Source organism: Stenella coeruleoalba, assembly GCF_951394435.1.
Source record: "Stenella coeruleoalba genome assembly, chromosome: 14".
Lineage (NCBI taxonomy): Eukaryota > Metazoa > Chordata > Mammalia > Artiodactyla > Delphinidae > Stenella > Stenella coeruleoalba.
This window is the reverse complement of record NC_137160.1, coordinates 43345132-43368305: the sequence shown is the minus strand read 5'-3', so window position 1 is coordinate 43368305 and position 23174 is coordinate 43345132. Positions and strand designations below refer to the sequence as shown.

The 23174-nt window shown below is 41.2% G+C and overlaps 1 pseudogene across 1 annotated transcript; it reads left to right on the top strand.

Moving 5' to 3' along the window:
* Positions 1-9413: 9413 nt before the first annotated feature.
* Positions 9414-14224, top strand: LOC307197266 (gamma-secretase subunit APH-1B-like; annotated as a pseudogene). The gene is made up of 2 exons: positions 9414-9564; positions 13681-14224. The product of its transcript is annotated as a gamma-secretase subunit APH-1B-like (transcript).
* The last annotated feature ends 8950 nt before the right edge of the window (positions 14225-23174 follow it).

The window sequence follows — 23174 nt, the reverse complement described above, 5'->3', positions numbered from 1 at the left end:
ATATACATACATATGGTGTGTATAAATGTGTTGTATGTGTATATATACATCCATACTATACATCTATTATATTATTATGTATATATCATATACATAAAACATTTACTATCAGGAACCTTATATAACTTTTAAGAAACCTCCATATTTCCATATTCCTATAATTGACTTTAGTGTTTTTTAGAAAATATTAATGTTAATAACCAATAACAATATACTCAAGCCTGTCTTTGGCTTAATATCCCTGAGCTGAAAGTGCTTAAACAGAACAAATCAGAAACAATAGCAGTACCATAAAGATAACTCTGAGAACTGTACTAATTCAGTAAGAGGTGCTCACTGACTGCTCTGTGAGAAATACTAACCATGTAACATGAGTAAATCGCGAGAGTCGCTTATTTATGAACTTCCATCTTGAACAGACATTTATTCATGTGGCCCTGGTGTGTGTAGGGAAGATGGATAAAAGGCAGGAGGAAACAGCACAGAGAAACATAAATAGGCACTACTAGTCCATACTTTTTCTCTCTTCATAGGAGTGGCAACACAGAAGAAGCTGGGAAGCTATTTACTTTGCAAATAAAAATATGTAAGTCAACTTTTCCTAAACTTTTTACTCAGGCACCCAAAATGATTAACTATACCTCTATCTATGAGAAATGATCAATTGATTTATTAAAAAAGTTTTTTTAAACATTCAGTGGGGCTTCCCTGGTGGCGCAGTGGTTGACAGTCCGCCTGCCGATGCAGGGGATACGGATGCGTGCCCCGGTCCGGGAAGAACCCACATGCCGCGGGGCGGCTGGGCCCGTGAGCCATGGCCACAGAGCCTGCGCGTCCGGGGCCTGTGCTCCGCAACGGGAAGATACTATAGTGTTAGTACATGGTAAAATACTTCACTAGTGCCTGTGACCCAGTGTATCTGTCTTGAAAGATGACCATTTTATTGTTTTCTCACTCGTAGAAGCTGATCAACTGACCTCATTAAGAGTTTTTGCTTTTACCACAATGAGTAAGATGGGCAGAGAATTTTGTATTCTTCCCTGTTCTAGATGAAAGGGTTAATTTACAGTATAAGTTAAACATGTGCTATCTGTGATTTAGAATATTTGAAAAGAGTAAGCCGGAAAAGAGATGAATAAAACATTTTTCACAGTAGTAAATTATTTAAATGGTATTAATTAACTTAACCCTTTGCAGAAGCCTCCCTGACGTTGTCATTTAAGGACAGGAGCTTCTAGGCAGTTTCTTATTTTGATATTCTCCCCCAATTATCCATGGATCATAATAGACTCATTATAAAAATTGGAAAACAGAAAGATATTGAACAAAGAGTAGAAGTCTCTTAACACCACCATAGAACACTGGCTCTATATTTTTTTAGACATTATACTTATATACATACATATTACATAATATGCTATATATTGCAAATGTTACACGTATGATATATATTACAAAAATAAATGAAATCATCTTAAATGTATTATTCTTTAACCTGACCTTTTCACTCCCATATTATGGACACTTATCACTGTCAATTCATATAGATCTACATTATCTTTTCTGATGGCTGCATAGTATTCTTCTGTATGACTGTATCATGAAGTAATTTAATGTATTAATTAACAAATTGCAGTTTACATTAGGATCACCTGTGAAGTTTGGTGATTGTCCTGCTGCCAGTGTCCAAGCCTATACATATTTAGATTCAGAAGATCTAGTGTTTGGCTCAAACATCCATATTTTTAAGAGTGTTCAGAGGAGATTCTAATACAGACTAAAATTTGAGAACCACTTAGTTAACAACTTTCTTGTTGGTGGACATTTAGCTTCATTCTTTTAATTCATAACATTGTAAGAATATTGACATCTGAAAACAGAAGAAGCAGAAAGTTAGGAAGAATCTTATTTCTCTCTCCCTCCCTTTATTCCCTTCCATCTTTCCTCCGTGTTTCCCCCTACCCCTGGCCCCTGACCTTCCCATTTATTCCATGGAAGGAAAAATAGTAAAAGATTAGGTAGATTTTAGGAGAAAATAAAGAGCTGAAGGAAGCTAGGACAAATAAAGGGGAGTTCAACAGAAGATACTGGAAGATATTGTCAGAAGCAAAGAAAATAATGTCAAAAAAGCAAAGCATTCATTAATTCAACTGATATATTTAATTAGAAAGATGCTAAATAGTGATGTAATATAGGAGAGAGAACATCTTCAGGTTTTGGAATTAAGTGACTGAAAAAACATGAGACCAGGTGGGTTATTCTAGATGCATCCTTATGAAATAGAAATGCCTGTTTCAAATTAGTTTTCATTTCATTAGAGTATCTACCTATGCATTCAATTTTCACAACTGTTACAAATGTAAGCAGTAAAAGTAAATGGGTTCTCTTTCACCCTCTGGCTGTGTTATCTTTGACAAGCCAAGCTCTCTTGCATCAGTTTCTTTGTCTGTAAAATGTGTGAGCTAGATTAGATTAATCTACAAGCACCTTTTGCCTCTAACATTCTTTAATTCCATGAGAGAGGAATTTATTTTGTTTTGCAATTAAACCCATTTCAGAAAAAGAGCCTTTTCTTTATTCCAATTTTAAAACCCATGGGCCTCTGTGTTTCAGAATGCTCACGTGACTATGAGTATTCTGAAATACAGAGGGCCAAAGAGAATTCATCAATTGTGGGAAAGTTTTAATACTTCAATGGAAATCAATCCACAAAGACTAATAAGTAGGGAAATGATGTCTCTAGGATACCAACAATTTAAAACAAGATCTAGGCAAATAGAAGATTCAGGCTTAAACTCAAAGACTACCCAGCAACAACTCAGAGACTTTTCCTCTTTCAGAAATAAGAAATGCATAAATGTAAACTATGTTTTTCTGATTGAAACAATTGCCTTGTCAGGGTAAAACCAAGCCACACAGTATAAAATGAAGAAAGACTGCCTAGGCCGAAATAAACATCAAGTAAGTGACAAATATTTTAATATCAGTGAGACATAAGCTGATACAGTAAGTCCCCTACATATGATCCTTCTAGTTGAGAACTTCAAAGATGCAAACGTGCCCCTGTATGTCAGCTGTCGTACTGTACTACTGTACTTTTCAAGTTACTGTACTGTAAGATTAAAAATGTTTTCTTTATTTTTTGTGTTTGTTTTTATGTATTAATTGTGTGAAAAGTATTATAAACCTATTACAGACAGTACTACATAGCTGATTGTGTTAGCTGGGTACCTAGGCTAACTTTGCTGGACTTAACGAACAAATTGGACTTAACGAACGTGCTCTCCGAAAGGTACTCGTTCATATGTAGGGGACTTACTGTATAAATAAGCAATGCAGTGATCACACAATATCAGATGGGAGATTCCTGCCTGTTTGCTGGCCTAATGGCTTCCCATGACTCCCCTTGTAGTATGTTGAATGGTGGCCCACAAAAGATATGTCCACCCAGGACTTGCGATTGTGACCTAATGTGCTAAAAGATCTTTGCAAATGTAATAGGCATAGCCCTAAATCCAATGTGTCCTTTTAACAGAGGAACAGATGATGTGAAGACAGGGGCACAGATTGAATGGCATCTATAAGCTGAGGATTGCCAAGGATTGCCCATAGCCACCAGAGCCAGGAGAGAGACATGGGATGAAAACTCCCTTAGAGCCACCAGGGAAACCAACCCTGCTGATACCTTGATTTCAAACTTCTGGATTTCTGGCCTCCAGAACTGTGACAGAATTAATTTTTGTTGTTTTAAACCATCCAGGTCTGGTAACGTGTCACAGCAGCCCCAAGGAACAAATACAGTCCTTTAAAAACATAGTTTCCAAAAATACTGATCTGCTCAGAGTTCCCTGAACAAACTGTACATATGCACGTGTGATATAATCTCTGAATCCTTTAGGGATTAGGTGATCTTGGCCTAAACCCCACTTCCATGACCTGGGATGGTCAAAAACCGCCCCCCATGCATACTTTCTCATGATGGGGGTTGCCACACAGGGTTGAGCAGGCTGTGCACTGCAGAAGGGTGTGCAGCCAGGGAGATGAGTGGGAGCTGCAATACATTGGCAATTTGCCCTCAAAGCTGTGCACCTGCTGTGGGGCTGCAAATGCCTCGTTTTTGCACAAAGCCACCACACAGTCCCAAATAGGTGTCTTCGTAAAATTTGTACAAGAATGACATAACGTCAGCCGTGGTCTTGGTGGTTCTTTGTGTCTGTCCTCTTGCCTCTGGTCCCATGACCTTGGCTCCTTCCCAAGACTGGTATCCACAAATAATTCCCAAACATCAAGCATCTCTTAAACCTACTAGGATTACTAGATCGGGGGTAGCACAGAGGAAAAACTACATCACATACCACACAATTTCAACATCATGCTCAGTTTTCCCTTCATAGTCCCCTCTCCTTTCCAAAATCCCAAAATCCTTACACACAATTTTGCTAGTAATGTAAGCCATCCCACCAACCATCTCTGTGCACCATATTATGGAGAATAAAATTTTCTCCAGCTTTTATTCAGTATTTTAAGTCTCTGAGCCTTTGAACATGCTGGTCTCTATGCTTGGAATCACTTTCTCCCATTGTCCATCTGGTAAACTCTCATTCATCTATTCATCTTTCAAACTCCATTTCAAAATGAAAGACATGGGATTATTAGAAAGTAAAGACTATGCAATGCCCCTCTGAATTCACCAGTCATCATCTATCTCCCATATACTAGCCTCTGTTCTCTCCTACCTCTCCCAACTTGATGATAACTCTTTGAGAGCAGAGCCCCGACTGGTTGTTCCCACCGCCCTGCATTCAGCTCATGCTCAAATGTTTGTTTCCTAAGTAATTTTTAATAACCAAATATCCTAAGAGGATTATAGTCACTTAAGTTTAGATTCCTGCCATTTCCCAAACATCAGTAACCTTAAAAGTCTGACAAGTTCTGCTGGCCATCGCTTCTCCTGATGGTGCAGACACTAGTCTAAAACATACAGTCTTTTTCTTATTTACCACTGGATTTCTGCAAAAGTTTGCGGTTGTCATTGTTTTTTGCTCCTCTACTGATACATGTTCTTTCCTTTTGCTTTCCTCACATAGTACCTTTCAGGAAGACCATTTTCACTTCTTCCTTCCTAAATTCCTTTGTTGTGCTCACATTTATATTCATTGTCCCATGTTTAAGGGCTTTTGGTGATGTTGAATTCCACCTGAATTTGATTTCTTTTTCTATTTTTTGGTTCCTTTCAAATTCCAAATTAACAATGCCACTAAGCAAGGAAAAGTGTGTTAATAAGCCAATTTTATCTTGACAGGCTCAAAATGCAGTTATTTTCTTGTGGGATCTATTAGATTATGACAATGAGTTTAACCCAGGAAACATGAAAAGAACATTTTATTTCCTCTGTGTAGGCTGCAGCACTGTATTTTTTCATTTATTCACAAAAAGGTGCATTTTTTCCAAGCACTGTTTAGTTCTCACCAGTTTCTTCCAAAATTGATGTTATCTAAGTATAAGAATTATAACTCAAATGAAAATGTTACTTTCTAAATTTTAAGCTTATTACTGATCATGGATATCAAGTGCTTTATACACCTCACTGCAGAAAAACCTCATAAGAACACTATGAGGTAGCTACCATTACTGGCTTCATGTTATAGAGGGAGAAACTGAGTTTCTGAGAGGCAAAAGGACTGTCGCAAAATTGTCCACTTAGAACATGATGAATCCAGTTTGCAGTCCTGCTCTGATGGAGCTTGAAGCTACTGCTTTCCTGTACGTGGGCCCCTTTTTTAGTCAGTCTGAGAGAGGCAGCTTCTAATTGATATTTGTAAAAGGCACCTCAAAATTAGACGTTTAATTAACTCGTTTTCATAAAAGTGAAACTGCAATGTTGTTTCTCAAACAGGGACCCCCAAGTCAAATTCCTGTGGCAGCCAGGCAGATAAAACAAAAGAGGAAAACAGGTGGGGTGTAAAATAAAACAAAGCAAAACAAAATAACGCTGATAAGCTCAAGTTAATCGGTGCCTTAAAGGACTGTTGGCTTGGTGTTTTCAGATATCCTGATACTTTCCAAAGAAGCCAGAAATTAAGTTTTTCATCGGAAATGTTCTAATTATTAAATGTTGGCAACTAAATCAGGTTAGTTTGTTTTTCTAGCTGTGCAAACTGTGTCTACACAGCCCACAAGTTGCCGGCCAAGGAGTGACTCTAGTGTAGACTGATATTGGCCCATAAACCACATGTCCACTATGGTTGCTACTAGCCACCTACAACTATTTTAATTTTAATTAAATAAAATTTAAAATTCAGTTCTTCGATGACACTAGCAACATTTCCGGTGTTCAGGAGTGACCTGTGGCTTGTGCCTACAGTAATGGACAGTGCAGAACATTCTCCTCATTGCAGAAAGTTCTATTGGACGACACTGAACTAGAGCAAGAAGAAAACCTCAGCTGTTTTGCTGTCCGCTGTCAGGATCTTCCCACTGGTGCTACAGTGCTTAAGTTACTGCTCCCCCAAGGCCATTCCTGCCACTTCCCTTCCACCTGAACAGAGGTCACACAGGCCACCTACGAGGCTGGGCTTCACTGTAACTGAGAACAAGTCAGATCCAGGGCTTAGGCAATGTGTGTCTTTAGTCTTTCCCACATCCCGGCTCTGGGACTAAAATCAGGCCACCATCCTCCCCTTTCCAGAGAGATTCAGGGCCTCATATTCTTCACTTACTGTCAAAAATTATTTTTAGGTCGTTCAACTACGGTAAAATGTAAATAATGGATACTTACCTGAAGTTTCTCCCCTTCCCTCGGACATTTGCAATGTACACAATTCTAAGAATAAAATGTCAAGCCTAGAGGAGATGGTGAGGCAGGATTTTTTATTCTCATGAGAAAAGACCATGATCTTTTCCTGGGAGCATCTGAAATCCTCCATAGAGGCCGTCAGCTCATTTCCCTCGCTTTCAATCAAGCCCTACGCAGGATGTGGGTCAGCAGTTTCAAAAGCAGCTCACTCGTGAGAATTACCCATGTAGGATCACCAGCTTTAGCAAGTAAAATACAAGATTCCCAGTTAAATTGAGATCAGATAAACAATGACCAACTTTTTAGTATAAGGATGTCCCATGTGCCATGCATTGTGTGTTTTACCTGGAAATCCCATAGCGCTCTTATAAAAATACTGTTTTTCTGACCCCACTAATTCTAAGTCACTCAGATATAGGAACCATTGATCATAGGCAATTCACTTGACTCTCAGTAGTGTTTCATTTCTTAGCCAAATCTCTGTCATGTTTAGAACTGTCTTTTTAATGGAATCACAGCCTCCTACGGCGAAATATCAAACTACACGACTGTGACCTTCATTATGCTAATCTGACCTCACAACCACCCTGTAAAATAAGAAAGGCAAAAGTTTCTCCATTTTGTCAATGAGAAAACTGAGGCTCAGAGACTTAAAGAAATTTCCCAGGCACAACTGCTAGTAAATGGTAAACCTAGGACCCAACCTCAAGTCTTCTGGTTCCAGTTTCAACGCTCATTCAACTCATTAGTGCTGTGAGTGAAAGGTGGTGGGAAAAATACAAGACACAGAGAGAGAGAGGAATTCAGACAGAAGCTTCTGAAAATGTTTCATCAAAAGTATGGCTAACTAACCAGTTACCACTCTTTACTCACAGCTCTCTTAACCACCAGTCAACTAGGAGGCTGAAGGGGCTGACCTGTGACCCAGAGTTCAAAAAGTCCCAAGTCTCCAGGAATCTAGGGGTCTCAGAGAGAATTCAGAACTGGGTAAAACAATCAAAATGGTCTAGAAATTGGCTTTGGGACTAGTAATGAGAGTGATGACAGGGAATGCCTGAAAGAATGTTTTATGCTCAGTACCGTTGTTGAACTGAGTAATGAGATACTCAGCCTGTAATTAACCTCAGCCACCTAGTTCATACCCTAAAATTTCCTCACAGTAACATAATGATTAGCTCTGCACCTGATCTGACCCTACGGGCTGCACTGCCATAAACGGGGTCAGAGAGGGGTTACCACTGGGGAAGGAGAGGAAGTAAAGAGACACCATGAACCTAGGCTCTTAGGCAACATAGGAGAGATAACTGCCCCATCCCAAATGAATGCCCGGAGGGGATGGCGGAAACTGAGCTGCCTCCAGAGCATCTCCTTGAGCTCTCTGCCGTTGAGAGAGATTCCTTGGAGGACTGCAAGTCATCACACATCCACAATGACATCCAACATGTACCATCCACATGGTCTCAACAGCACCTTCCTCTCTCACATTTGTGCCCTCGGAACAGCTACCCCTGTGGGAACAGTGGGCTGAACATTCATTCCAAACATGGGGGGGGAGGGGCCTCTGATTGCCCAGATCCAGTTTGCCGGTCAACCGAAGGTCATGTCCTCTCAATGACCTCCTCCAAAAACAGGGAAAACAACCTAAATCTTATTTTCTCTGTTTTGACTGAGGCTTAAAACATCATGTTCTTGCTTTTAATAAGCCATCAGAGTTGGTAAAAATAGGTCCATGAGCTTATGTGCTAGTTGATTTAACAGTAGTCTTCCATGGAAATCAAAGGGTTAGAGATCAGAGAGCTTCAGAAGTTATTTCAGACTCATTTCCAGATCCATATTACATGAGCAAACGTACACTTACCAAAATAAAACACTTAAACAACAAATATGTGTTCCTACCCCTAAATCAGCATAAAAGGGAGATGAAAGAAAATAACGAATGTGTTATCTCTTTTCAGGAAAATTTCCCTCTAGGTCCATTCTGATATCGTGCCAAGAATAATAATGATGCTGACGACTGGTCACCAGCTAGTCTCAGGGGTGGCAGTCGAAGCTGCCGAGTAACAGAGCGTGTGCTCAGGCAGGCGAGAGCTCAGACCTACGGGACTGACAGAGGACATAGCCCACCATGGGAGGTAGGCATCAGGTACTGAGGCAGAAGGACAAGGAGGGAGGGCTTCTAAGAAACCTCTGGGCATAGATGCCCCAATATTTGCTGGAGATAAATGCTAGTCTTCAGGTTAGCACAACTCATGCTTACTTATTTTCTCCCAAGCTGTAATACTTACTTCTCTCTTTATAAAAATCCCTGCCCAGTGTGATTTTGTCTACTGTCATGATGCCAACTCTACGCTAATGAAGAAGAAAATACGTGTTGGGATTGGCTGTAATAGTCTTCTCGCCAACTGTTATTTCTTCTAGAAGCATGAACCTTGTCTTAGTCAGGGGACCTACTTCAAATGAAATACAAATGCCTTATTGTTTAGAACAAGGATGGCAAACAGATTTTGTGGCACATATGAAGTCCCATCAGGCTCAGCGGGAACGAGTGCCATGATGGTTGAGTGCCTCTATCATGGGTGTGGAGGGGAGAGAGCTGGAACACAGAATAAGGTCAAACATGAAGCTAACAGAGCATCTAATACAGAACATGCACTTAATGGTGAAATCCCAAGGCATTCTTTTTATAGTGAGGAATAAGAAAAAGAAGGAAATTATCACCAATAGTGCTCAATATTTTCCAAAACGTTTTGGCCAAACCACAGACCAAGGTAAAGAATTAAGTGCTATAAACATTGAAGAGGCAGTGACAAAAATTATTTGCAGTACAGCAGAAACTAACACAACATTGTAAAGCAACTATACTCCAAAGAAAAAACTCTGATTAAAAAAAAAATTATCTTTATTTGCAGATGACATACTGCTTCCTCCAAATTCTGGAAGTAGTACTAACAGCTACTAGACTGAATAACAGCTTTTTAAAATTGCCAGAAACTAAACTCAGGACTTCCAGGATAAACATGGCTACCCTAAGCTAGGATTTTTCCCTGTTCACTTTGTGGAAGTCACATAAAAGCAAAAAGGAGAAGGAATAAAATTCCACAAACTCCATTTGCAGCAAAACCAGGAGTCCGATATACTATGCAGATTCGAAAACGTGTAAGCTCTGCCAAAAACAGCAGCGATAAGCCAGAACTCATGCCTGTGTGGGGGAAGAGAGCATGGAGAATGCTACGAGGCGTAGCAAAAACACATTTCTTGAAAATGGGGAGCCCCTCTTAGAGGCAAAACCTATGTCCCTTGTTTGCAACAACAAGCGGAGAAAATGGGTTGAGAAAGGGGGAGGATGAGGTAAGGGGGCAGCTGAGTCTCCCTGAACCATGTCTCATCCAAAGAAGGAAAGGGGGTAGGGCTGCACAGCAAATGGGGGCACCCAGGCCCCCTCTACAGGAGGTGGACTCTCTCTGAGGCTGCAAAGAAGTCCTTCAACTAGCCTGATCTTTCTGCCCAATCTCTACCCCCCAGGAATTTCTCTTCTAGGAAAACTCAAATCATTTACTGATGAGTCATAAAATAAGCCTTTTTTGTTGTTGTTTTGTTTGTTTTGTAATAAATTTTTTAACTTATTTTTGGCTGCGTTGGGTCTTCGGTGCTGTGCGCGGGCTTTCTCTAGCTGCAGCAAGCGGAGGCTACTCTTCCTTGCGGTGCAAGGGCTTCTCATTGCGGTGGCTTCTCCCGTTGTGGAGCACGGGCTCTAGGCGCGCGGGCTTCGGTAGTTGTGGCTCATGGGCTCTAGAGCACAGGCTCAGTAGTTGTGGCGCACAGGCTCAGTTGCTCCGCGGCATGTGGCATCCTCCCGGACCAGGGCTCAAACGCGTGTCCCCTGCATTGGCAGGCGATTCTTAACCACTGCGCCACCAGGCAAGCCCTAAAATAGCCCATTTTTATTGGGTAAAGGATGGGCACAGCATTGACACAAAGCTAATACAGGAAAAAAATTGTGAAAAACAACAAAACTTAATAATAGCTGAGTGCACTTGTCAGAAAACTATGACTATGAAGCACTTGAAATTTGTGAGCAAACATTTAACATGAATTTTTAAACTTAGAGAAGTGCTTCTATGAAGAAACACTACAAAGCAGAAATTGCAAAAGCTCAGAGATGTAAAATAATTTAATAAATAAATTAATTACCTTAATTTAATAAAAAATGATCTAGAAGAAGCAGAAGACAAAAAATTTACAGAAATGAAGAAAAATTTAAAGGAGAATAAAATAATAATCAAAAAAATTTAAACAAACTAAAATGAAGATAGAGGAAAATATAGGTGAATATTTTTATAATCTTGGGATCAGAAAGGTTTTCCTAAACATGACCCCCAAAAAGTTAAAACAATAAGGAAAATATCGATGAATTTGATTATATTAAAATTAAAATTTCTGTATATGAGAAAAACATAAATTCTGGGAAACATTTGAAACATACATAACAAGCAAAACTTGATATTCTCTAGCCACACACACATATATTTTACAAGTTAAGAAGAAAAATATAACACCTCAACATAAAAAAGTCAAAGGATATGAACAGACAAGTCAAAAATAAGAAACACAAGTATTACTAAATAAAAAAGAAAAATTCAAAACAGAATGGTAAATCCCATTTTTATAAAGAAAACTATTTAAACATTTGTATGGCTACAAATGGGGGGGGAAAAGCCACGCATGGATGAAACTGTCAAAATGTTAAAACTTATGTGGAAAATATTTTATGATGAGTTTTACTACTTCAGGAATCAGAAGTACGTAAAATATTTCTATATTTTTTAAAAGCACACAATTAAAACATCGCAACGACATCAAAATAAGACCAAGGTTTAAATTAGTGTTTCTCAACAGGGCTGCTTTGCTTCCCCAGGGCACATTCAGCAATGTCTGCAGACATTTCTGGTCGTCACAGCTGGTAAGAACTGATATTGGCAAACAGTGGATGGATGCCAGAGATGCTGCTTAATATCTTACAACGCACAGGACAGCCCCTCACAGAAAAGAACCATATGACCTAAAATGTTAATAGTGCTGAGACTGAGAAACTCTGACCTAGATGGAAATAAGACAGGACCTATTTGTAAGAAGGAAGTAATGAGAAGATGCTGTGTTGACTTAATGTCTTATGATTAGCCCACATCAGAAATCTCAAGGAATTATTTCAAACTGTTCGGAAGTTGCCTCACATTCACATCTCCATATATCCCTGTGGGAACCAGCATCGTACTGCACCTAACCCCGTGGCCTCCACAGAGCTGGAAGGGTGGTGCTTGTAGAATCAGCCTTGCAAAACCAGAGAGGCAGCCCTAACTTCCAAGTCAGGAGAGCACAGCTATACAAGCAGAATCCTCCTAGATAGAGGTGAATGGCCAAGAGGGTGGGTGTGACCTTCCACTCTGCTCCTCTCCATTCCTGCCTGTGGGAAGGCACTGCTTATGGGGGAAATCAGTTCTAACCTCCCTGTGGACCCTCATAATCAATGGCTTCCCAGAAGATAGAGCTATATGCTGGGCTTTTGATGACCAAAGTACCTTTTTTTGAGTCCCTAGCAAGAGATTACTAAGGTGAGGTTTATTGGATGAGAAATTGTTTTCTAAATTCTTTAAGCTTCACTTAGTACATCAAGATTCAGACTTTGCCCACTTTACCATTAAGCCAGGGATAGGGAGAAGCAAGGCTATGCTGTAAGGGGGATCCCTGCCATGCGAAAAGGAAAGTTAAAGACTATACTTTTCATTCCCAGAGAAGGTGGAAAGGGAAAGGAGAAAAGGGGAGCAAAAGATATATGTGTTCTGGCAACTTGCTCCAGACCAAATTCCAGAGGGAACAAAGAAGTAGATGTATCTAGACAAATAGGAGGGAAATTTGGAGCTAGTTGCTTCCTTCACCTGGAAGAACCTGGGAAATCTGAGAGCCTCCAAGAAGAGGTTGTATCACATGTGACAGGAAGAGAACAGGTAGATGAACCTGAAATACCACGCCTGGTTGCCCATGCCTGAGTGGAGGGTGCAGTGCACCCAGACACTAGTGCGTGCCCTAGGAAGTCGCAAATAAATGCTGAGATGACCAGTGGACTTGCTGAGGCCCAGGATAGAGAAATGTCAAGCATTTCAAAACTGATGGGCAAATGGTGGATTTTGGCTGTGGACACCATCACAATACCAAACACCGCCAGGTATTACCAGTCACTAACGCTTCAGAGGACACCAAACCCCAGAGCAGGAACCAGAGAGGGCTCAGAAGGACTGCTCCTCTCCTATGTGGATAAGAAGTCCCTCAATTCCTTGTCACCATGAGAACCCTTAAAGCTCCCCCAACCCAACCCCATAGATGCCATCTTGGAGATGGGGAGAGAAGAAGCAATTTGAAGATGGAGTTGAAAGAGACTATTTGAATTGAAAAGGACTGAAATCAGTGAACTGACATGCGTGTGTCCCCCTGCCCACTTTCCGTTAAGTCCATGATTGAATATTTGAGAAGCCTACATTTGCTTCCATATCTGAGCAGTGGTTTGTAAACGTGTTGCACCTTTCCGGGGTTTCCTCAGAAACTGAATCAGAGTGAGATGCGCCCACTTGTGTCTGGGCTTTGTCGGAAGGAGTAACTCTGACTTTAGCCAGAAGCCAGAGGAGGGAGCTGGTAGCGCTCATCCCCCGTGTCTTTCTTTTGTTTTATACACTCACACTCATGTACACACACACACACACACACACACACACACAATTAAAGCTTTTGTTTTAAAATGGTTAGTTTGAAAGGAATAAAACAACTCTAGAAAATGCTTTAATTAAAAAAAAAACAAACACAAAATCTTACCAACCAAAAATTCTTGTCCTAAGATGGACCAATACAGAAATATCTGCTGATCTTTGGAGTGTTAGTCTCAGTCCTTATCCAAGAAATGTGCCATTTTGCATATTATAAACCTTTTTTTTTTAAAGCCCGTGTGGGCTTGAAGAGTATAAACCCAGGTGAGACGGCACCCTCTATGCGATTAATAGCTTATGTTTCTGGTTTGGGCTTTGGAATCATGAGTGGAGTATTTTCCTTTGTAAATACCCTGTCTGACTCTTTGGGTCTGGGCACCGTGGGCATTCATGGAGACCCTCCCCAGTGCTTCCTAAATTCAGCTTCCATGACGCTGGTGATCATATTGCTGCACGTGTTCTGGGGCACTGTGCGTTTGGACGCCTGTGAGAAGAAAAAGTGGTACGCCCTTCTTGTAGTTCTTCTCCCCCACCTGCTGGTGTCAGCCCTGAGCTTCATAAATCCTCGTTACGGATTAAAGCTGGTGTCGGCATACATCATCCTGGTGCTCACGGGCGTCTGGACATTCTTCGTTTCTGCCGGAGCCTGAAACTCTGCCTCCTCTGCCAAGACTAGGACCCCGTCCTCTTCAAGCAGCGCTCCAAATAACCTCCAAGGACCAGCGCTTCTGAAACGGGAAGCTGCGCCTTTAGAAGAAGCGCAGCTGTGTCTTCTAAAAGTCCGTTTTCCTGGTGAAATTTAGAATAAACAGTACTGTCTAGATACGATATGGCTTTCATGCAACGGCTTTCTGAAAGGGCTACATCAGTGGTGTGCAGCCTGGCTGCAAGTTGGAATCACCTGGGAAAACATAAAGACTAGTGTTGTGGGCTCCACCCTCCAGATTTAATTGGTCTGGGCATTTGGTAATTTTTTAAAGCTTCTTAGATAAAACTCCGATGTGCTGCCAGGTTGAGAACTGTCCACGTCCAAATAGGAACTTTCTGAGAACACCATAAGTAAATAAGAATGAGATGTTTAGCTATCTCCTAACTCAGTTAGTGTTGAGCAAGTAACTATCTGAATGTCAAATAGAAGTCCTAGTTGGCCTTTGTCTTTTTAAGTTCTGAAGTCACAAAAGGCTAAAGGGCTATCATCTCTGTGAACCGTTTTCTCGTACTTTACTGGTACTCTGTTTTATGAGAACATGGTAGGTTGTGCTTCTAACTACAATAATAAATTGCACTGACTTACTATGGTAAAAAAAAAAAAAATTCTTGTCCTGTATTTCTTTTCTTTTTTCCTGTTCTTAACCTTGGTTTCCTTACTTTTTTAACTTTATGATCTCACAGGCTGTGCTTTCATCTTAAAATTTATCTTTCTGGGGCGTCCCTGGTGGCGCAGTGGTTGAGAGTCCGCCTGCCGATGCAGGGGACACGGGTTCGTGCCCCAGTCCAGGAAGATCCCACATGCCGCGGAGCGGCTGGGCCCGTGAGCCATGGCCGCTGAGCCTGCGCTCTGCAACGGGAGAGGCCACAACAGTGAGAGTCCCGTGACCAAAAAAAAAAAAAAAATTTACCTTTCTAGTTCTACCTTTTATCTTTTACCTGTTAGGCTTTCAGTTTTTAAATCTATTTTAAATTTTCATTTATTGTCATAATATCTATTAGACTTATTTATTTAAATTCTTAATTTTTATACTCTTCCCCCAAATCTTTTTTTCCATCTTTATATGGCCAAGTTGAAAAAACAGGGGCATGCAGCAGCAGAAAGGGTCAAAGTGCTAAAAGGAGAGAATGGAAATTTTCTTCTCAGCCTCCTACATTATTTTTGGGCCACAAGACAATTTTCTAGAAAGTCTTATCCATTATTCACACTTTATTACAGTATGGAATTTCTACCATGCCACAGGCCTCCTGGTGGCATTAACTTCTCAATAGTTCTCAATAGATACCAGGTTTCTGGTGCCCTTTCACAGTAGCCTGGTGCTACTTCCCACCCATTTATATACCAGGAGGTTGACCACCCTTTCAGGCAGTTCTCAGGCTTGCCAGGGACCCAGAAGAAAAGAGGCAAACACTGGCTACAGAGAAGGATATATTAGATAGGGCTTTTTTTTCATTTTGTGTTTCTGTTTTTGTTTTTGTTTTGTATAATAGTGCAACTTGGACCTCTGTTGGATCTTGGGAATCCAGGAGTGTCTAGAAGGGCAGACAGTAAATAAGCTAAGGATCTCCCCTTTGCATTCTCTTACCAACCAAGGATCCCAGGAAGGTCCTACAGGAACATGGTAGAAGCTTAGGTGTTTTGAATTTTCCCCTTCCTAGGGTAGAACAGTTGCAACATTTGGGAGTCTCAGGTCTTGACAGTGCCTCAGGGCTCTAGCCTCACTGCTTCTTTTCAAACTGTTAAAAATATACTTGTTGTGGGCTTCCCTGGTGGCACAGTGGTTGAGGGTCCGCCTGCCGATGCAGGGGACGCGGGTTCGTGCCCTGGTCCAGGAGGATCCCACATGCCGCGGAGCGGCTGGGCCCGTGGGCCATAGCCGCTGAGCCTGCGCGTCCGGAGCCTGTGCTCCACAACGGGAGAGGCGACGGCAGTGAGAGGCCTGCGTACCACAAATATATATATATATATATATTATTTTTTATTGTGAGCTAGAGTAAAAATACATTTTACATGGTGATCCAGTACACACACACACAACACACATATTGACACAAATAAATATTTTATCAAGTAATACCCTTACTCCATATGATAAAGTTAAAAAGCAACAAAGCTAATATAAATGTGATTTTATGATTATTTAATTGCAACATTATATTCTATATGTCTCTAACCTACTAACATTATTTCTTTACTCCTGCTTTGCAAACGGGAGTTTGAAACACTAAATAAAGGACTTTTTCCAAAGAGTTAGCTTGCTACAAAGTAATATAAACAAACACAACAATAGCTAACATTTATTAAGATTTAGTATGTGCTAGGCACTGCCCTGTGTGTACTTTGGATGATAACTCTGTGTGGCAAAGGTACTATTTTTATTTTCATTGCTACATTTTATGTAAGGGAAAGGGCATTTAGGGATTAAGTGGCCGCTGTAGATCACATAGCCAATCGCAAAACAGACCTTAGGTCCGAACCAAGACTTCCTGGGTTCCAGACTCCAAAATTGCACACTTATCCACTAAATTACATTTTTCTACTCCCATCCATCTTCAGAGAACTTAAAGTAAAATCCCCTCGCCTTGTCCTACTCAGCTTAAAGGACAGGACCAATAAGGCTATGGTATCCCAAGTACCTAACTTCTTTGGGGTACCCTGGAGATATTTCACCAGTGAGAACAACTCTACCCCGGGTGATGGGGTGACATTGCCAATCAGGATATATTTACCTTGGCCTCTGAAATCCAGGATGTGGCACAATGAACAAAAATAACATCTAAGAAATAATATGACCCCAAGAGACACACCTCCTTAGCCTGGTAGAATCCCTAGCAACAATTCTCTCCAACTGACCTTCTACATTACAATCCAAGTTATCTTTACATACACAAATTTTAGCCTGTTACTCCTACAATGAAAATATTCATGACTTTCATCATATACTCATAGAGTCTAAATAAATTATTTTGCAATGTATGCAAATGTCAAATCGTTATGTTGTACATCCCAAACTAACATAATGTATGTCGATTATACTTCAGTTGAAAGGAAGGAAGGAAGAAAGGAAGGGAGGGAGGGAGGGAGGAAAGAAAGAAAATTATATATGGCCGGGATCTTGCCCCAACTTAATTTGAATCTCACTCTGTAGTTCCCTATTCAGAAAACCTGAATTTTAGCCCTTTTGCACCTTGTTTGCCTAGATCTTTACTCACCCTTAAAAATCCAGTTCAACCAGAGCAGAATGTGAAAGCTTCACCTGTGTGGATACTCAAAGAGCCAATCATTGGAAGAGAAATACAGTTGAAGAGAATAACAGTGATCCAGGAACTAAAAAAAAAAAACAGAGAGAGAGAAATGAGGGAATGTGATCTGGGAGTTGGTGGAGAACACTAGCAATGTAGAGAAGTGGTTGAAAAGCCTGGTGACTTGAGATTCAAGAGTGGGTGCTTTGGGGAGGAGAAGAAATGACCTGGAAGAGACAAACAAGAGCAAGGATGATTCTCAGCACTCTTCTTGAGAAGCCTGCAGAGGAAGCAGTGTCCTCGGGGGAGAGAGAGATTTTCTTCGGAAAGACTTTGTTTACAGAGGGAATTTAAAGTTTTAAGGAGAATTTTTAAAAAATCCAGTTCAATATCATTTTCCCCACCTTCCCCAGCAAAAGTAAGAACAGCCTCCAAAACATTGTAAGAGATAATTCAAGTGGAGTTATTGCTATTACTAGTGTAATAGTATAAGATGGTTTACAGAGGCAAACAAGAACCTCTTTCAAAATGCTTTGATAACTATCCTCTAATGCTACCTTGGGCATGCCCCTCTCAAACGTTCTAGGTAAGAGAGTAAATCGGTACAGCCTCTGTGGAGAGTAACTAGATATGACGGTTAAATTTTTTGTGTTAACTTGGCTAGGCTATGGTGCCCATTTGTCTGATCAAACACTAGTCTAGATGTTGCTGTGAAGGATTTTATAGACATGATTAACATCTACAATCAGTTGACTTTAAAGGAGTAAAGGGGGTGACCCTCAGTGATGTGGGTGCAGCCCATCCAATCAGTTGAAGACTTTAAGAGCAAAAAAAAAAAAAAAAAATAGAGAGAGAGAAAGAATAAAAGGAGTTCTACTCCAAGATGGTGAAATAGAAATCCATTCTGGAGGGTGACGTCATGAAGATGGCATCATAGGTCATTCCTGACTTCAGCCCCTTCAAAGGAAGACCAGCTCCATAGACGAGACACCATTGTGAAAATCCCAGAACCTGGGGTGGAGACAGGAGGTGAGGCTCAATCCTCACCCTGGACCACAGAGATGGAGAAGGACCAAATTTGAAGGGTAAGAGAAGTTTCGTTTGGAGCTTGTTGCCCCTCCCTTAGGCCAGCACAGCACTGCACCAAGAGGTCCCCCCCTTGGTCTATGGTTTCCCTAGGGGGAAAAAGAGAGCCCAAGGTGGACCTCCAGCTTCCCCAGCATTTCAGACACTTCCCAGGAGGCCCACTTGGGTCTCTCCTCATGGGGATCACAGGGGAAAATCTGTGGTCCTCGACCACTGGGTATCAGATAGAGATGGAGAAGAAGTGCACTTACAACAAGCTCAGATCTACGCAGACTGTGTTCCTGCTTGCAGGAGAGCCTGGGCAGAGATTCTAGCCAGCAGCTCTGCCCATCTATGAAAGTGTGTGTGTGTGTGTGTGTGTGTGTGTGTGTGTGTTTTGGGGGTGGAGGGGGACAGATACACCTAAACCACTCAAAACAGTTTGGCAGGCAGGAGCAGGGCAGTGGGAAACAATTTGGGGGAGGATGAAGAGAGAGGAAGCAATTGTCTCCTTGGTTCCGGCAGGGAAAAATATGGCAGCTGCCAGAAATATGACAGATTTGTCACAAGCGTGTGAAAACACCTCAAGAATGGTGCTTGCTCACATTATGTGCCCTATGCCTAGTGCAGAGCATGGAACATATTAAATATTCGTTGGCTGGATTCAGAGTGAAGGTATGAATGAATTAACAGTATAAATTAAAAAAAAAAAAATCCTTTCTGAGTTCCCAGCCTGCTGGCCTGCTGTACGAAGCTCAGACTCAAGACTACAACATGACCTGTTGCCTGAGTTTCCAGCCTGCTAGCCTATCTTACAGATACCAGACTCGCCAGCCCCCGTAACTGTGTGAAGCAATTCCCTGTTTTTAAGCTACAGATGTACTCAATGTGTAAATGAAATTATGCATGTCCAAGGCTCAGTAGTACTGCAGAAACAACTAAATGCCCTTCACTGAACTATTAGTTGGAAAATTATGGCACACCCATAGCTAGAATTTGCAGCCATAAACAAGAAAACTCTCTATATCCTTGCATTGAATTTTACCCAAGGCAATACTAAGTGAAAAAAGCGAGACATGGAATAAGGTGTATGGCTGCTACCATTTGTATAAAAATAAGGGAGAAGATAGGGTGATGCACACCCCCCACCACTGTCTCTGAAAAGATACATAAGGAATTGGTGATGTTGGGTAGTATTGGTTGTTTCTGGGGAACAAGAATATTCTTTCATAACTTTGAAATTTGGTCAAATATATTATGAAAACAAATCAATTTGAAATGAAATTTAAAAAGCACACCACATAACATTGTTAAAGAAGGGATGCAGAATACTGGGTAGCTGCACAGAACTGCTCACGGGCTTGTGATTTCTCTGCCCTCTAGAGGCTGCCTTGAGAAGAACTTGACAAAACGGTTACTGTGGACCTCTCATCAGCCGGCCTCCAGTTAGCCTGGGGGCACAGGCCTGCAATGGTTGCTTACAGGATGGTTTTCCTCTGGCTACAATGCCTCCGTTTCAGCTGGCAGCAGTGGTGCCTGTAATGGTGGTGTCAATGGCTATTAGAGTGGGAGGAATCAGAACTTGAAAAACCATAGCTCTACTGAAATCTCCTAGAATCACACATGTTGAAACAGAAATGAGGGCAGGTCTTCAGTCACTAATGAAATACTGATACTTCTCTATTATGGTCAAAAATATAAAACTAGAAAATAAAACTGTAGAATGACTTTTCTATTTATGAATGTAGCCTTTTACATAAAAAATGACTTACATAATAAATCGTGAGGTCAGATTTTAAATCCTGGCACACTCAACATGTATAAAAAGAACTTTGTAATCACGTGTTCTCACTGCAGGCTGCAGCTGGAAAATATGGAAAATAAACAGTTTTTTAAAACTAATCTTTTGAAATTTAAATATGTATTATAACAACAATATACTTCTACCATCACAGTCATTGTTAATATTTTTCATATTTGCTTCTAATTTCTTCCTAAAAAAACTAAGATGTATCTTCCAATTAGAAAATGATGACATAATCATTATTGACAATGTTAAAATATGAAAACGTTAACGATGTTATTAGGGCTAACCAAAACAATATGAAATTGGCAGAAATAAGTTTATTGTTCTGTAATAAAAATTTTCAAGTCAACGCACATATTTATAACCTGTAAAAGTCTCCTCTAAAAGATCACCGAAGACTGTTTATTTAATCCTGTTTTAATCAGTGTTAAATTCTTTGCAAATTATTACATGATATATTTCAGTAAGAGTTTAAAGGAGGAAGAAGCCACCTATTTTATGTTCATTGTAAGTGTTCTTTTTCTTTTTGCGGTATGCGGGCCTCTCACTGTTGTGGCCTCTCCCGTTGCGGAGCACACGCTCCGGATGCGCAGGCTCAGCGACCGTGGCTCACGGGCCCAGCCGCTCCGCGGCACGTGGGATCCTCCGGGACCGGGGCACGAACCCGTGTCCCCTGCATCGGCAGGCAGACTCTCAACCACTGCACCACCAGGGAAGCCCATTATAAGTGTTCTTAACAGTCATCATTGAACAGTATTAAGTAGCCAGGGAGCAGATAGGTTGGTTTAGGTGCTTTGTAAACCCAGTTAAAGATTTTGATTTTTCCAGAATATAAACTCTTGCCAGGATCTCTCCTCTCTCTGACCATTAAGTGCTGCTGATCCGCAAGATTCTTTCCTGGACATGTGTCCTCTATAAGCTCTTAGCACCAGTTCCTTGCATTCTCCTCGTTTACTTGTCACTTGCAGGCCAGTGACACCTGGATCACTATCTCCAACACTGGCCTCCCCATTGATCCAGGCTTGCTGGGTCTTTCCATACCTATAGTCCCTGGGTGCATCTAACTCAATGTGTCTAATAGTGAACTCACCATTGTTCCCCCAAAACTGTTCCTTCATCAGCGTTCACTGGCACCTGCTTAGTCAATCAGGAACCAGTGAGCGCCCTTTGCTATTCTCCCTCCTTGCCTTCATGACAGATTTCTCAAGCCTGTCCAATTTTACAGCCTAAGTGTTCTCAATCTCCTGCCCAAGATCGGGCTCTGAACATCTCTTACCTGCATTGTTTCAATCACTTCCTAATTATCCTTCCTGTATTCATTCTTAGCTTTCTCTGCATTCGTCCACAATGCTGTCGGAAGGATGCGTTCGAAATGCACTTCTGGAGAGAAACTATCAGTTGAGGTCACACAACTTGGTCTATAAAAAAGCATGAAGCCATATAATCCTACTATATCTCCTGGTTTATTAAATTTATACTTTTTTAATGTATGGAGAACTTTATAACATATAAATAAAAGTTTGTAACGTCGTTTTCGACTTACAAATGCCTGACATATAACCATCTCTTACCTAGACATGGGTGTCTCATTCAGGAGTTCACTTCCTCCAATTTCCTGCTGAAAACAGAGCCTCCCCATTATACAACTCCAAGGTTATTGAAGTCCGGGTGAGGGGCACCCCTTCAATGACAACGGTGCCCCCTAGTGTTGGCAACAGAGCATTACCAACTGGATGTCTTCTCCCTATTGTGCTGGAATCACCGGGGATTCTAGCGTCTTCTCTGCTGCCTGCTTTCCCATCACCTTTACTTCCCATTTCCTTCCACTGCTGAGGACAAGTGCGATCTTCGCCCCTCCTGTTGCTTCTCGGGATGCCTGTGTGATTCCCTACTGCCACTTTGATTATCAGAGCCCTCTTTAATGGCCCAGGACTCCCTCTGATGCCACAAGAACCCTAGAAACCTCACTGCTAACCGCTGCTTCTGAGGCTATAAAGCAGCAGAACCAGAGTGGGCTGTATAGGAACTGGAGAGTGGGGAGATGTGAACTGACCCCACTGAGTGGAACCCAGAATTGACTTCCTCACAGAAATAATGCTATCATCCCGGCTATGTACTACTATTAATACCGTAATTAAGTACAGAGGTGCTAAATAGGAATTCGAGGGTCATTCTAGAAAATTAAACTACTGCAGAAGCACTATGGCTGTCGGAAAATGCATTCTTAACTGACTTAGAAAGGAACGCTTGGAGTGTAATCAACTGATAGTTGAGCCCAAATAAATGTGCCCCGGTCCCGGAAGATCCCACATGCCGCGGAGCAACTAAGCCCGCACGTCACACTACTGAGCCTGCGCTCTAGAGCCTGCGAGCCATAACTGCTGAAGCCCACGCGCCTAGAGTCCGTGCTCTGCAACAAGAGAAGCCACTGCAATGAGAAGCCCGTGCACGGCAACGAAGAGTAGTCCCAGCAACTAAGACCCAACGCAGTCAAAAAAAAAAAAGACTTGATCTCTGGTCGGGGAGCTAAGATGCCATGTGCCTCGCCACTAAAAAAACAAAGCATAAAACAGAAGCAATATCGTAACAAATTCAATAAAGCCTTTAAAAAATGGTCCACATCAAAATAATCTTTAAAAAAAAAAAAAAAGGTCTCGTTAGAAAATGGCATTTGTTAATAGAGCTTCAGACCCAAAAACGGGACTTCTCTGGTACTGGAAACACGGTAACCTAACAGTTCTGCCGCTTAGTCACAAACCTATTTGATCTGAGATTTTTTTCAAATTCATTTACTTAAGAAATT